This window comes from Mobula hypostoma, chromosome 4, assembly GCF_963921235.1.
Source record: "Mobula hypostoma chromosome 4, sMobHyp1.1, whole genome shotgun sequence".
NCBI lineage: Eukaryota > Metazoa > Chordata > Chondrichthyes > Myliobatiformes > Myliobatidae > Mobula > Mobula hypostoma.
The window spans coordinates 31,585,275-31,599,770 of NC_086100.1; positions in this window are offsets into that span (position 1 = coordinate 31,585,275).

Here is a 14,496-nt window from a genome sequence, read left to right on the forward strand (position 1 = left end):
ACTGATTCCATCTCCCACTTCTTTGCCCATTTCCCTAATCTGGCCAAGTCTTCCTGCAGACCCCTGGCTTCCTCAACACTATTTGCCCTTCCACCTATCTTCGTATTGTCCACAAACATAGCCACAAAGCCATCAATTCCATCATCCAGATCAATGAATTATAGTGTGAAAAGAAGTGGTCCTAATACAAATCCCTGCAGAACATCACTAGTCATTGGCAGCCAACCAGAAAAGACCCCCTTTATTCCCTCCCTTGGCCTTTTGCCATTCAATGAATCTTCTATCAAGCCAGTATCTTTTTTTTTGTAATACCATGGGCCCTTATTTTGCTTAATAGCCTCATGTGGCACCTTGTCAAAGGCTTTTTGAAAATACAAGTAAACAAGATCCACTGGCTCTCCTTTGTCTATCTTGCCTGTTACTTGCTCAGAGTTCCAACAGGTTTGTCAGGCAGCAATTCTTCGTAAGCAAACTGTGCTGACTATGGTCTATTTTATCACGTGCCCCCATCCTTAAGAGTGGACTCCAACTTCTTCCCAACCACTGAAGTCTGGCTAACCGACCTATAATTTCCTGTCTTTTATATCTTTCCCTTCTTAAAGAGTGGAGTGGCATTTGCAATTTTCCAGTTCTCCAGACCCATTACAGAATCTTGAAAGATTACTACTAATGCCTCCACAATCTCTTCAGCTACCTCCTTCAGAACCCTGGTTTGTAAACCATCTGGTCCAGGTGACTTATCTACCTTCAAACCTTTCAGCTTCCCAAGCACCTTCTCTCACTTTTACTTCTGACACCCACATTGTTGGCATGCTGCTGGTGTCTTTTACAGTGAAGACTGGAGCAAAATACATATTCAGTTCTTCTGCCATTTTTGTTCCCAATTGTTACCACTCTAGCATCATTATCCAGCGTCAGATGACTACTCTTGCCTCTCTTTTACTCCTATACCTGAAAAAAATACTTTTGGTATTCTCTTTTGTATTATTGGCTAGTTTATCTTCATATTTCATCTTTTCTCACCTTATTTTTTTCAGTTGCTTTCAATTGTTTTTGTTTTTTCAAAGGCTTCCCAATCTGTTAGCTTCCCACTAATTTTTGCTAAATGGTATGCCATTCTGTGAACTATGTAATTAGATAGTGTACATCAATGATGTAAGACGAATGTCCAAATGGTAATAATGTCACAGAGAACACTGGAAAAATCTGCTGCAATTTTTGTTTTGAATAAACTGTAAGATCTTCATTATCCTCCTGAGCCAAGAAATGGGTCTCTAGTTTAGCAATTCCAGAGAGTATGGGATTCGTTTGTCCTACATTGATGACTACATTATGTTCTTGTAACTAAAATATAAGTCTGTTGCTGTTTTGTTAAAATTTATTTGGATAATGCAACCAAAAAATAATCCCATATGTATAAGCCTTTGTTAGCACAAGGTAGACAGAATCTAATTTTAGATGATATGAATGTACCTGTAGAGAAAAGGAGGAGGTACAGAAGCCTGAAGGCACACACTCAGCGATTCAGGAACAGCTTCTTCCCCTCTGCCATCCGATTCCTAAATGGACAGTGAACCCTTGGACACCACCTCACTTTTTTATTATGTTTTTTGCACATTTTTAATCTATTCAATATAAGTATACTGTAATTGATATACTTATTATTATCATTATTTTATTTTTTTCTTTCTTCTATATTATCTATTGGATTGAGCTGCTGCTGCTAAGTTAACAAATTTCACGACACATGCCGGTGATAATAAACCTGATTCCAATTCTTACTCTTTATGTCTACCAAATCAATGAGATCATCATAGATGTAATTATAGTCTTAAATCTATCTTCCTGCCTAATATCCAAAATACTTGACTCCCTTAGAATGCAAAATGCTTTGAATACATTCACTGACTCTGCATCCACAGTTCTCTAGGGTGGAGAAATCCAGAGACACTTGACTCTCTGATAAGAGATTTCTCCCTACCTCTGTATTAAATAATGGCTCTTCAAACAGCATTCACTGATTCTTGATAAAAGTTGAAATGTCTTCCTAATGTCAATCCTGCTAAGCTCCTTTGCTATTATCTTCTGTATTTTAATAAGGTTTCATTTCATTCTTCGCAACTCTGGAACGCATGTACATGCTACCTTCGTAAGATTACCCCCATCATGCTGGGGATTTTTTCATGCAAGCCTTCTCTACACTGTCTCTATAGCTACCACATCCTTCTTTAAATAATGAAGAACATGGGGCTGAGGACATTTCATATGAATTAACTGAAAGATCTTTCAATATATTTCATATTGAACTATCCATGGTCAGTGATGTTCACAGGATAAGGCCCTATGTCTTATCTAGCAACACCACAGAGAACAGACTTGCTGATATCACATACAGCTCCTTTACGCAGAGAAAAGAGTGTTATTTATTCAAGTTCCTGGAAAATAAATGACATGTAAAGAACAGTATGTTGTTTATTTTGACCAATGACCCCATTAACCCTAATTTTAAACTCTTCTCAGTCACATGATGAGCTAAGCTATACAGTGAATATGGTGGCTGAGTGAACTATGCACATTTGTCTTCTGCTGACAAATAAGATGTGAACATTTGTATCACGGGTGAAGTTGCTTTCCAGTTCTCTTATAATTATCACATCATTGTTTGGGGTCCGTGCATGTGGATAGAGTTATGGAAGGCATGGAAGCAAGCCTTTCTCCTCATCTCCTCCATGCGAACCAAGATGCCTATCTGAGCTGGTCTCATTTGCCTGAGTTTGGCAAAGTACCTTTCCAAATGTTCTTTAAGCATTATAATTGTACCTGACTCCGCAGCTCCTCTGGCAGAGTGTTCCATATACCCAACAGGGTCTGTGTAAAAATAGGTCTTGGGTGCCTTTTAATTCTTTCACCTTAAATCTATGTTGTCTAATTTAAGGCTCCCCTACCCTGGGAAAAAGACTGTAACCATCCACTTTATCCATGCCCTTCCTGATTTTATAAGCCACCATAAGGTCACCCCTTAGCTCCTTCGTTCCAGGGGAAGATGTCCCAGCCTAGCCACTCTTCTTATAACTCAAGCCTACCCCCAGTCCTAGTAACATCCTCCACGTGGTTTCAGCACCCTTTCCAGCTTAATGACATCCTTCCTATAGTTGGGCAACCAAAACCAGATCATTTGTTACTGGTCCACTATGTGCTGGAATACCAAAACACTCCTCTCCATTATATTTATATCTTCTGAAGCAACAAGTGAGATGTCACCTCATACCTGGCAGCAAAGCAAACCCAGTGCTCCATTCCTCCAGGTGTCACATGGTGTGCTGGTACACAGAGAGCAGAAGGTGTGGTTACGCAAACAAAAACATCATTTTCCACATGAAACACACATCAAAGTTGCTGGTGAATGCAAGACGAAGGGTCTCGGCCTGAAATGTCGACTGTACCTCTTCCTACAGATGCTGCCTGGCCTGCTGCGTTCACCAGCAACTTTGATGTGTGTTGCTTGAATTTCCAGCATCTGCAGAATTCCTGTTGTTTGCGTTTAAATTTTCCACATGAACTTTTTTTTAAAGGGCAATGACATTATCCATATTTTTCTTTAAGGTCTTCCCATTTCAAAATAGAAACCTACTGAATAAATCGCTGCTGTTAGTATTGGTCATAAATCTACTAAATTGTTATATAAATCAATGGATTCATTAAGCATGGAAATCTGCTGCCTTACTTACAAAACTTTAGAATCATGAAATTGTACAAGACTGAAATGGACCATCTCATTTGTACCTAGCATGCTGCCTTTCTAATGTATGTTCCTCATATTTGTCTGCATGGAGCCCATATTCCTCTCCATCTTTCCTACCTAATTACCTGCTCAAATGTCCTTTAAATATTGGATATGTACTTAAAATGTATTTGAAGGAAAATCAGTAATCTGAACAACTATTATGGAAGTTATTTTTAAATGATGGAAGAGGGGGGTTGGTTTGAGAAGCATACATGCTGTTGGGTGTAAGCCAATGCTGTGTCTGCAGACAGTTTGTGGCCTGATTTCTAGACACTTGTGTTTTGCTCCAACTGAGCATTTGAAAAAAAGAGGCCAGCTTTGTCCAGGCTTTAGTTCAAAATTGATCAATTACTCAGAAATTACAGATAGGTTTCACTCTGAGAAAATACATAGGACTATAAGACATAAGAGCAGAAGTAGGCCATTCAGCCCATCAAATTTTCTCCGCCATTCAATCATGGACAGATCCAATTCTTCCAGTCATCCCCACTCCCCTGTCATCTCTCCATACCCTTCGATGCCCTGGCTAATCAAAAACCTATCTACCTCTGCCTTAAATGCACCGAATGACTTGGCCTCCACAGCTACTTGTGGCAACAAATTCCACAGATTTACCACCCTCGAGTATACCTCAGCACAATATTCTGGCCATAATTCAGTTGGCTAGTTGTCCAAGGGAGCACCAATTTCATCAAAAACACAGAGAGTAGTGAATCCGTAGAATTCTCTTCCCAATGAAGCAGTGGAGGCTACCTCGGTAAATATATTTAAGACAAGGTTGGATAGATTTTTGCATAGTTGGGGAATTAAGGGTTATGGGGAAATGGCAGATAGGTGGAGATGAGTCCAAGGCCAGATCAGCCATGATCTTATTGAATGGCGGGGCAAGATCTTCGGGACAGATGGCCAACTCTTGCTCCTATTTCTTATGTTCTTATGAATTCAAAACATCAAATTGTTGTAGGAACTGTTCAGATGAAATTAGATGGTCAGATTTTTGAAGTGTTTCTGCCTGGCATTGGTTAATGATTTCAGAGGCACTTTCTGGTTTACAAATCATTAAGTTTGAAAAGGCTCTGTGGTTACTGAGATTTTAATGGGAACGATTAAATAAAATGTTTTATCAAGTTATTCCATAATTTTTCACTCACCAGTCTAGAATCATGCACTATGGTTAATAAGGAGAGTGGTTAGCCATTGTAAACATGTAATAAACACAGTTACTCTTTTCTTCATTTGCCATTAAACATTTATTCTGTTCTAAATATATAAAATAAGGACTTGCATTAGTATCACCGTAACAAATCTCCAGGAGGATTAAGGGGCACAAGAACAATTAATATCTGTGGAAACCTAATTATAGTATCTCTGTTCACAAGCTACCATGATATTTATTCTAAGTTATCAAGACGTAATCGGTTGGGAGGCAAACCAACAGTGGTCTACAATACAGAAGCCAAAGAAAAATGTCCCCATGGGAATCACGCTTCATTTTGCTCCACAGAGAAGAAGTTAGGAGACATGCCTATCACGTCAGATTACTTATGAGCAGGAGCTTGAACACCTGTGATTACCTTCTAATAGTAAAGATAGGTAAATCATACTTGCTGGAACTATCTGAGGAAAAGTCTATGAAGATCCATCTATTGCAACTTAGTCACCTCTCATCAGCCCCAAAATAGGTGCAATAATTCCAGTGACGGTCAAGGTTCAATGTGACTTGGCAGATTCATGGTTCAGCACAGACTAGATGGGCTGAAGGGCCTGTTTCTGTGCCATTGTGTTCTATGACTCTATGCTTGAACTATTTTAAGTTCATTCCATGCTGTCTCAGGGGACCTCAGTAACACTAGTAATGAACAAAGAACACATGTGTTAAGCAGATGTCTTGAGTGTTTGCTTACCTAATGACATCACTATCCCCATGGAACTTTGCAACAGCATCACAAGCTGTCATATTTATTCCAGATTTCAAGACTCTTTCCAGCCTGGTGCAACAATGAGGAGAGCATGCTCCTGCAGTTAGATATGAAATAGTAAACCACACAAAATAACATTCTCTTAGTGCCCATCCACAGCTAATTGTTGCCCATCTACACAAGTCCAGGCGCAGTAGCTGTTATAAATTTATTTAATATAATCCACAGTAAGAGCATAAATTCAGCAGTTGAGGGACTTCAGTTGTGTAAGAAGCGGTATTAACATTAGAGGTCAATGACCTTCTGTACAAATGCAGACAACAGTTTTATTACAAAATCTTAAATGCTACTGTTCATCCTGCAGTGGTTGCAGCCATTTTAGGTGGCTTCAATAACAAGTCTCTGGTTGTCTGGATCCTTGTCCTTTGTAACTGGGGCAGGACACAAGATAATACACCAGCGAGCAGGCTCCTGCTCACCAGGCACCATCGTGACCTGTTATTTTTCACATTCCAATTTTGTTTATCAACGCGTACGTTCTCCTCAACAACTTCTGAATCACCAGGGAAGATATACCTGAGATAGTCCCGTGAATGTTTGTGACAAAGGGCGGTAAGTGCAATGATCTGGAAACTTCCTCCCTGAGCTAGCCGCTGCTTACACGATATACTGAAAGAAAGAGATAAACATATTGCTTGAGATTTTTTCCCACTTGGATGGGGGGCAATATTTGGCAGGATATAATTTATTAGCCATGCATAGTTATCCTAAAATCATGTCCTCAGATTGCTGTAGTGTTTGTTGTGATAGTAGAGTTATTGAGAGATGTAGCACAGAAGCAGGTTCTTCACCCTGTCGAGTCTCTGCCAACCTCAATCATGTACATACACTGATCCTACATTAATCCTGTTTCTCAGTCACCCATTCTCATCAATTCAGCCCTCACCTCTGCCACTTCACCACTCATCTACACACTAGGAGAAATTTACAGTGGCCATTTAACCTACTGACCCGTACGTCTTTGGGGTATGGGAGCAAACCGTGTCACGCACAGTCACGGGAATAGCACACGAGCTCCACACAGACCTGAACCCGAGGTCAGCACTATATCTGGGTCCCCGGCAGCTGTGCCACCGTGCTGTGCAATATTGGGACTACCTCTGCTATGATCTTTTACACCTCTTCTGAGCTGGCGTCAGTCACCCAGCTCGGCGGCGTTGGTAAAGTGAGGTGCGGGGCATGTCAGAACATGAAGCTACAGGTATCGATGGAATGCTGTTCCACTGCTGTTGATGCAAAACACCACAGCAAAGTGCCACCTGTGGCTCGGTCGGTAGCTCTCTGGGTCAGAGCCTTGTGGGTTCAGGGCTATAAAGCAAGCAGTCGCTTGGCATTCCGGCACTGTACCGAAGAGATGCCAGATGGCTGGAGGAAGTAGTGCTTTGATAAAAGTTGAATGGAATCCACATCACAGGTGGATGAAAATGATTACATGGCATCATTTAATAGAACATAGAACAGTAAAGCACAAGAAGTAACCACTCAGCCCACAATGTTGTGCAGAACCAACTTAATTAGCAATCAAACTAATTTCTTCTACCTACACAATGTCCATATCCTCCCATTTTCCTCACATTCACGTATCTATCTAAATATTTCTTAAAAGTCTCCAGTATTTCCACCTCTACCAGCGCCTAGGTAGTGCATTCCAGACACCCACCACTATCTGTATAAAAAATCTGCCCATCTCACCTGAAATGCGTGCCCCCTGGTAGTAGATATTTCAACCCTTGGAAAAAGATATTTTCTGATTACTCTATCTCTGACTCTCATAATCCTATAAACCTCTATCAGGTCTCCCATCAGCCTTCACCACTCCAAAGAAAACAAGTTAAGTTTGTCCAGACTCTTGTTATAACACATGCCCTCTAATCCAGGTGGCATCCCCATAAATCTCTTCTGCACCCTCTCCAAAGCCTCAACATCCTTCCTGTAATGGGGCGACCAGTACTGTATGCAATACACCAGATGTGGCATAACGAGAGTTTTATGAAGCTGCAGCATAACTTCCTAACTTTTGGACTCAATGCCTTGATTAATGCCACATGCCTTTTAACCACCCTGTCAATCTGTGTAGCCATTTTCACAGATCTATGAATTTGGACCCCAAGATTTCTCTGCATATCAACACTGTTAAGGATCTTGCCCTCAACAGTGTACTGTCTCTTTTCATTTGACATACCAAATTGCGCACTTCACATTTGGCCAGGTTAAACTCCATCTACCATTTCTTCACCCATATCTGCAACTGACCTATATCATGTTGCTTTCTTTGTCAGTCTTCTATGCTATCCACAACACCACCAATCTTCATATCATCTATAAACTTACTAACCCATCCATCTACATTTCATCCAGGTCATCTATACACAGTACAAACAGCAGAAGTCCCAGTACAGATTACTATGGAACATCACTAATCACAGACCCCCTAAGTGCCTTTGATCACTACTCTCTGTCTCTACAGGCAACACAGCTCTAAGTCCAAACAGCCAAATCATCATGCACCGTAATCTTCTTGATGAGCCTCCCATGAGGAACCTTGTTAAATGCCCTACTGAAATCCACGTAGACAATATCTACAGCTCTACCTTCATCAATCACCTTTGTCATCTCGTCAAAAAACTCAATCAAGTTAGTAAAACACGACTTGCCACACACAAGGCTATACTAGTTCTTCCTAATTAGGCCATGAATTTAAAATGCTCATAAATCCGTCCCTTCAAATTCTCTCCAGTAATGTTCCTACCACTGGCATGAGACTCACCAGTCTATAGTTTCCAGGATTATCCATGGTTGGCTTCTTGAATAATGAAACAAAAGAAGAGAAGATGAATTCCCCACAGCCAACTAGACTATATTTATCATACCATCAATGTTCCCCCAAGGTGTGCATGTGCACAAAAGGTTGTCACTCTCTACCTCATTGGCCTGTTAAACATATTTCACGATCACACACAATCATATTTCCTTTTCCATTTTCTGATGAGGACAGTGTTGACAACATGGAGTTTGTAATGATTTGTTTGCAGATTTTAGAACTGGCTTATTTATACTGTTTTTATTGAAGAAGTTATTGATTCACTATGTCAAATTCCAAAGAAGCAAAGAGTGTGGAGCACAAAAGAAAAGCGAGTTCTTCTAAAGCGGAACGACTTATCATCCTTAGAATAGCTTCAGGTTTACTTCCACTTAAAAATTCAGTGTGCACATATTGTTGTCACTGGACAAAAAAATTGCACAGCACAATATTTTTGTGCACACTGGTCATTAAAATAGAGGGAAATTTGCCCACCATCAATGGCTGGTTGTTCTTAATACTTTGCAACACACACAAAATGCTGGAGGAACTCAGCAAGTCAGGCAGCATCTATGGAAATGAATAAGTTATTGACATTTTGGGCTGGAACCCTTCTTCAGGACTGGAAAGGAAGGGGGAAGACACCTGAACAAAAAGGTAGGGGGAGAAGAAGGAGGATAGCTAGAAGCCAAGTGGTAGGAAAGGTAAAGAGTTGAAGAGAAAGGAATCTGATAGGACAGGAGAGTGGACCAGAGGAGAAAGGGAAGGAGGAGAGGACCCAGGGGAGGTGATAGACAGGTGAGAAGAGGTAAGAGGCCAGAGTAGAAGAAGAGGGGAGGGGTGGGAAATACTTTTTTACCAGAAGGAGAAATCAATATTCATGCTGTCAGGTTGGAGTCTACCCAGATGGAAGATAAGTTGTTGTTCCTCCACCCTGGGAGTAGCCTTACTTGGCACGAGAGGAGGTCATGGACCGAATGGGAATAGGAATTAAAATGTTTGGCCACTGGGAAGGTCTACTTTTGCCGGATGGAGCAAAGGTGTTTGATGAAGCAGTCCCCAAACTTACAATGGGCCTCACCAATGTAGAGGAGGATGCATCAGGAGCACTGGACACAATAGACAACCCCAGCAGATTGGCAAGTGAAGGACTGTTAGGAGCCCTGAATGGAGGTGAGGGAGGAGGTGAAAGGGCAGGTGTAGCACTTAGGTTGCCTGCAGGGATAAGTGTTGGGAGGGAGATTAGTGGGGAGGGATGAATGGACAAGGGAATCATGGAGGGAGCAATCCCTGTAGAAAGCGGTGAGGAGGGAGGCAGAGGAAGGTTTGGTAGTAAGATTCCTTATGAGATGTTGGAAATTGCGGAGAATTATGTTTTGGATGCGGAGGTTCTTGGGATGATAGTACAGACAAGAGGAACTCTATCTCCTTAACTCCTTAACTCCTGTTAAAATGGCGGGAAGATGGGGTGAGTGCGGATGTTCAGGAAATGGAGGAGATGCGGGAGAGGGCTGCACAATGGTGGAGGAAAGGAAATCCTGTCCTTTGAAGAAGGAAGACATCAGTGCTTCCTGAAAGGAAAGTCGCATCCTGGGAACAGATGCGGCAGAGACGAATGAAATGAGAAAAGGGAATATTATTTTTGCAGGAGATAGGATGGGAAGAGGTATAGTCAAGATAACTGTGGGAATCAGTAGGTTTATGAAAGATATCAGTCAACAGTTTGTCTCCTGAGACAGGAACAGAAAGATCAAGAAAGGAGAGGGAGGTATCAGAAATCGACCAAGTGAATTTAAGGGCAGGGTGGAATTTACAGGCAAAGTTGATGAAATTGACAAGCTCAGCACAGGTGTATGAAGCAGCACCAATGCAGTCATCAATCTAGCAGAGGAAGAGTTGGGAGCATTACTGGGGAAGGTTAGGAACATGGACTGTTCTGCATAGCCAATGAAGAGGCAGGCATAGCTGCGGTCCATGTGGGTGCTCATGGCTACCACTTGAGTCTGGAGAAAATGAGAGGAGTAGAAGGAAAAAACTGTTGAGGGTGAGGACCAGTTCTGTCAGACAGAAGAGGATGGAGGGGAATTGGTTGGTTCTTTTATTAAGAAAGAAACAGAGAGCTTTAAGGCCTTGATGGGGACAAAAGTGTGCAGGGACTAGAGATCCATGATGAAAATTAGGCAGTTAGAAACAAGGAATTGAAAGTTACTGAGGAGCATGAGAAGTGTCACAGATGTAGGTGTAAGTCCATGTGAGAGGCTACCATCTAGATTCCATCATACTAGAATGTCCAGGAGTGGGAGGCAACCATTCTTCTCCATCTCCACCATAAATTGAATGTTTGGATGTATGCTGTTCAGATGGTCGTGGAACTGTTGGAGTTTCTGGAGTCCATGGAGCCATACTACGAAGATGTCATCGACGTATCTGAAGGGGCATTTGGAAGGTAAGGGCGATGAACTCAGCACCCTCTCCTCAACATCCTCCATGAGCAACATCTGGTGACAAGGGCCACTCCAGACTTATTCCTCAACAATAACAGAAGCCATCACACCTCCCAATATAGAGCGGTTCTTTCTGCTTTGATGAACTGTGCAAAAGCTATTTCAGACCCAGAGAGTTTCCACGAGGAAATAAGATGATTATGCATGACATAACTACAGAATGGATACAAGGAGAAGGAAATCAACCAGGCCCTTAAAAGGGCCGACAGAAAAACTACGAAACTTAACAACTTTAACAACTTTATATATATATAAAACATTATACACACACACCACTGGACTTGACATGCCTAGGCATCGTCCCTGATGAAGATGGCGGAGTTGTCATCGAAATATTGGTTAAAATCAATACCTGTACCCAGCTGGAAGCCCAAGAAGAGTTTGTTTGTGTTAGAGTGAAGAGTCCAGAGTGGGCCCTCTTCAAGGGGTCGGTATGAGGTGTCACCTGGCCTAGCGAGGTACATGTCAGTCCACCACACTACAACAGCATGCCCTTTTTCTTTGGATTTGATGGTAAGGTTGGGGTTGGTGAGGAGAGAGTGGATGGGCAGTGCATTCAGAACGGGGGTAAGGTTCGAGGAGGAGAGTGGAGTGCTGAACTTGAGACAGTTGATGTCTCGTCAGCAATTCAAGATGAAAACGTCCAGAGCAGGCAGAGGTCCAGAGCTGGGTATCCAAGAAGAGGAGAAGGGACCATCAGTGCGGGGTGTGGAATCCTTGCAAAAGAAGTGGGCTTCGAGACAGAGGCAACAGAAGAAGAGCTCAACATCATAGCGGGTGTGGAACTCACTGAGGGAGGACAAAGTTAAGGTCCTTGCTGAGGACGGAACCTTCTGCCTCAGAAAGGGGAAGGTCAGAAGAAATGATGAAGACACGGCAAAGATTAGAGTTAGTATCAGAGGGGGGAGGGGAGTTGGTGACACCAGAGGAGAGAGAAGGATTGGGCTGTTCAGGGAAGGTGGGGTGGGAGGAAGATGGTTAATACTTTCCCATTGTGTGGGGGTGCTGTGCACAAACATCTGAGTGACTAGATGTCAAAATACATTGTTTACCATTATGAAATTATGCTATAAAAATACTAGTTTCTGTTTTCCCTTCACAGAGCCCCATATCTGTTTGAAAAGCACAAAGGTATATTTGAGTTAATAGTTAGAAGAGGTGGAGAGGTAAGGAAGAAGGGAAATGTGAGAGACAGGGTTGGGTATAACATAGTTAACTTTGATGATTTCAGACTCAATACTGTCCTTACTTTCAACGATAGATGTTACAATTCTTTTCCCCCCGTGGGGTAAGACCCAGAGCTGTGCCCGTCCCAGGCCAGCTTTTTGCTTTTGCCTGAGATTAATTATAAACTTGACCTGTAATAGAGGGGGAAGTGTGCCATGAGTGTCACATAAAATGTGTCAGTGATATGCCTTGACAGAATAACAGACATGTTAGATGTGACGAGGAGGATCGCAGCAGTGCCCAGTATGTGAAGATATGTCAGTTCCTGGAAAATGGAGACACAATAAACTGAAGATGCTACAAAGGTGTATAGTGAAGATGATGTCAAGCTGCGGTCTCTGTCGAGATTGGCTCAGACTTGGTGGGTCTTTTTAAGTTCATGGGGATGGTTTATGAAGATAGAGAGGGGGTTAGGAGTCAGGTTATGGTTTAGGCTCAAGCATGTGGACAGGTGATGAAAGATGTCTGAAGTCCAGGCCTCCACACCGCATTTGAATACCAGTAACATGACGGTGTGATGAAGGACATCCATGGGATCGGATGTCAATGTGAGCAGGATACACAAAGGGGCACAGGGGCCAATAGGTCAGCAAGCCTGGATTTCAAGGTGAGGTGATTGCGGTCCTGTCAGTAGCTGGTCTGGGAAGTCAATACTTAAGAAAAAAGCTAGAAGTTTGTTTGGAAGTCCAGAAGTCGAAACCCAATGACTAAAGCCAATTGAGGCCAGTCAACATTTGATAGGTTTCAATGAGATCCTCCCTTATTCTTCTGAATTCCAGTGAGAACAGGCCCAGAATGATCAAACACTCTTCATAAGCCTTTCAATCCCAGAATCATTTTGAGAACCTCCTTTGAACTGTCTCCAATGTCAGGATGTACTTTATTAGATAAGGAGCCCAAAACTGCTCACAATAGTCCAAGTGAGGCTTCACAAGTGCCTAATAAAGCATTAACATTACATCCTTGCTTTTATATTTTAGTCCTCCCAAAATGAATGTTAACATTATATTTGCCTTCCTCGGCACCAACTCAACCTGCAAATTAATCTTTAGAAAACCCTGCATGAGGACTCCAAAGACCCTTTGCACCTCAGATTTTTGAATTTTCTTTCCATTTAGAAAATAGTCTATGCTTTTATTTCTTCTACCAAAGTGAATGACCATACACTTACTGACACTGTATTCCATCGGCCACTTCTTTGCTCATTCTCCTAATATTTCTAAGTCCTTCTTCAGGCTCTCTGCTTCCTCAACTCTACCTGCCCCTCCACCTATCTTTGCATCATTGCATAGTTGGCCACAAAGCCATTAGTTACATTAATTCGCTTATCCAAATCATTGACATATAACATAAAAAGAATCAGTCCCAACACAGACCTCTGTGGAACACCTCTAGACACTGGCAACCAACCAGAAAAGACTCCCTTTATTTCCAGTCTTTGTCTCCCACCAATCAGCCATGGCTTTATCCATACTAGTATCTTTCCTGTAACACCATGGGCTCTTAACTTGCTAAGCTGCCTCATGTTTGGCACCTTGTCAAAGGCCTTCTGAAAATCCAAATAAACAACATTTACCAATTCTCCTTTATCTATCCTGCTTGTTATTTCTTCAAAGAATTCCAAGAGATTTGGCAGGCAAGATTTTCCCTTGAGTAAACCATGCTGATTTCAGTATTTTTTATCATTTGCCCCCAAAACCGTATCCTTAACAATCAACTCCAAAACCCATATCCTTAACAATCAACTCCAAAATATTCCCAACCACTGAGGCCAGACTAACTGGCCTGTAAACTTCTTTTCTGCCTCTGTACTCTCTTGAAGAGCGGAGTGACATTTGCAATTTTCCTATCCTCCTAGGAAGATCATTACTAATGCCTCCACAATCTCTTCAGCCACTTGTTGAACCTTGGGGTGTAGTCCATCTGGTCCAGGAGATTTATCTACCTTCGCACCTTTCAATTTCCCAAGTACTTTTTACCCAGTACAACTTCACTCACTTCGGTCCCTGATAATCTTGCACTTCCACCATACTGCTAGTGTCTTCCATAGTGAAGACTGACGCAAAATACTTATTCAGTTTATCCTCCATTTCCTTGTTCACCATTACTATCTCTCCAACACCATTTTGAAGCAGTCCGATATCTACTCTCACCTCTCTTTTAGACTTCACATGTATTTTGGTATCCACTTTAATATTATTG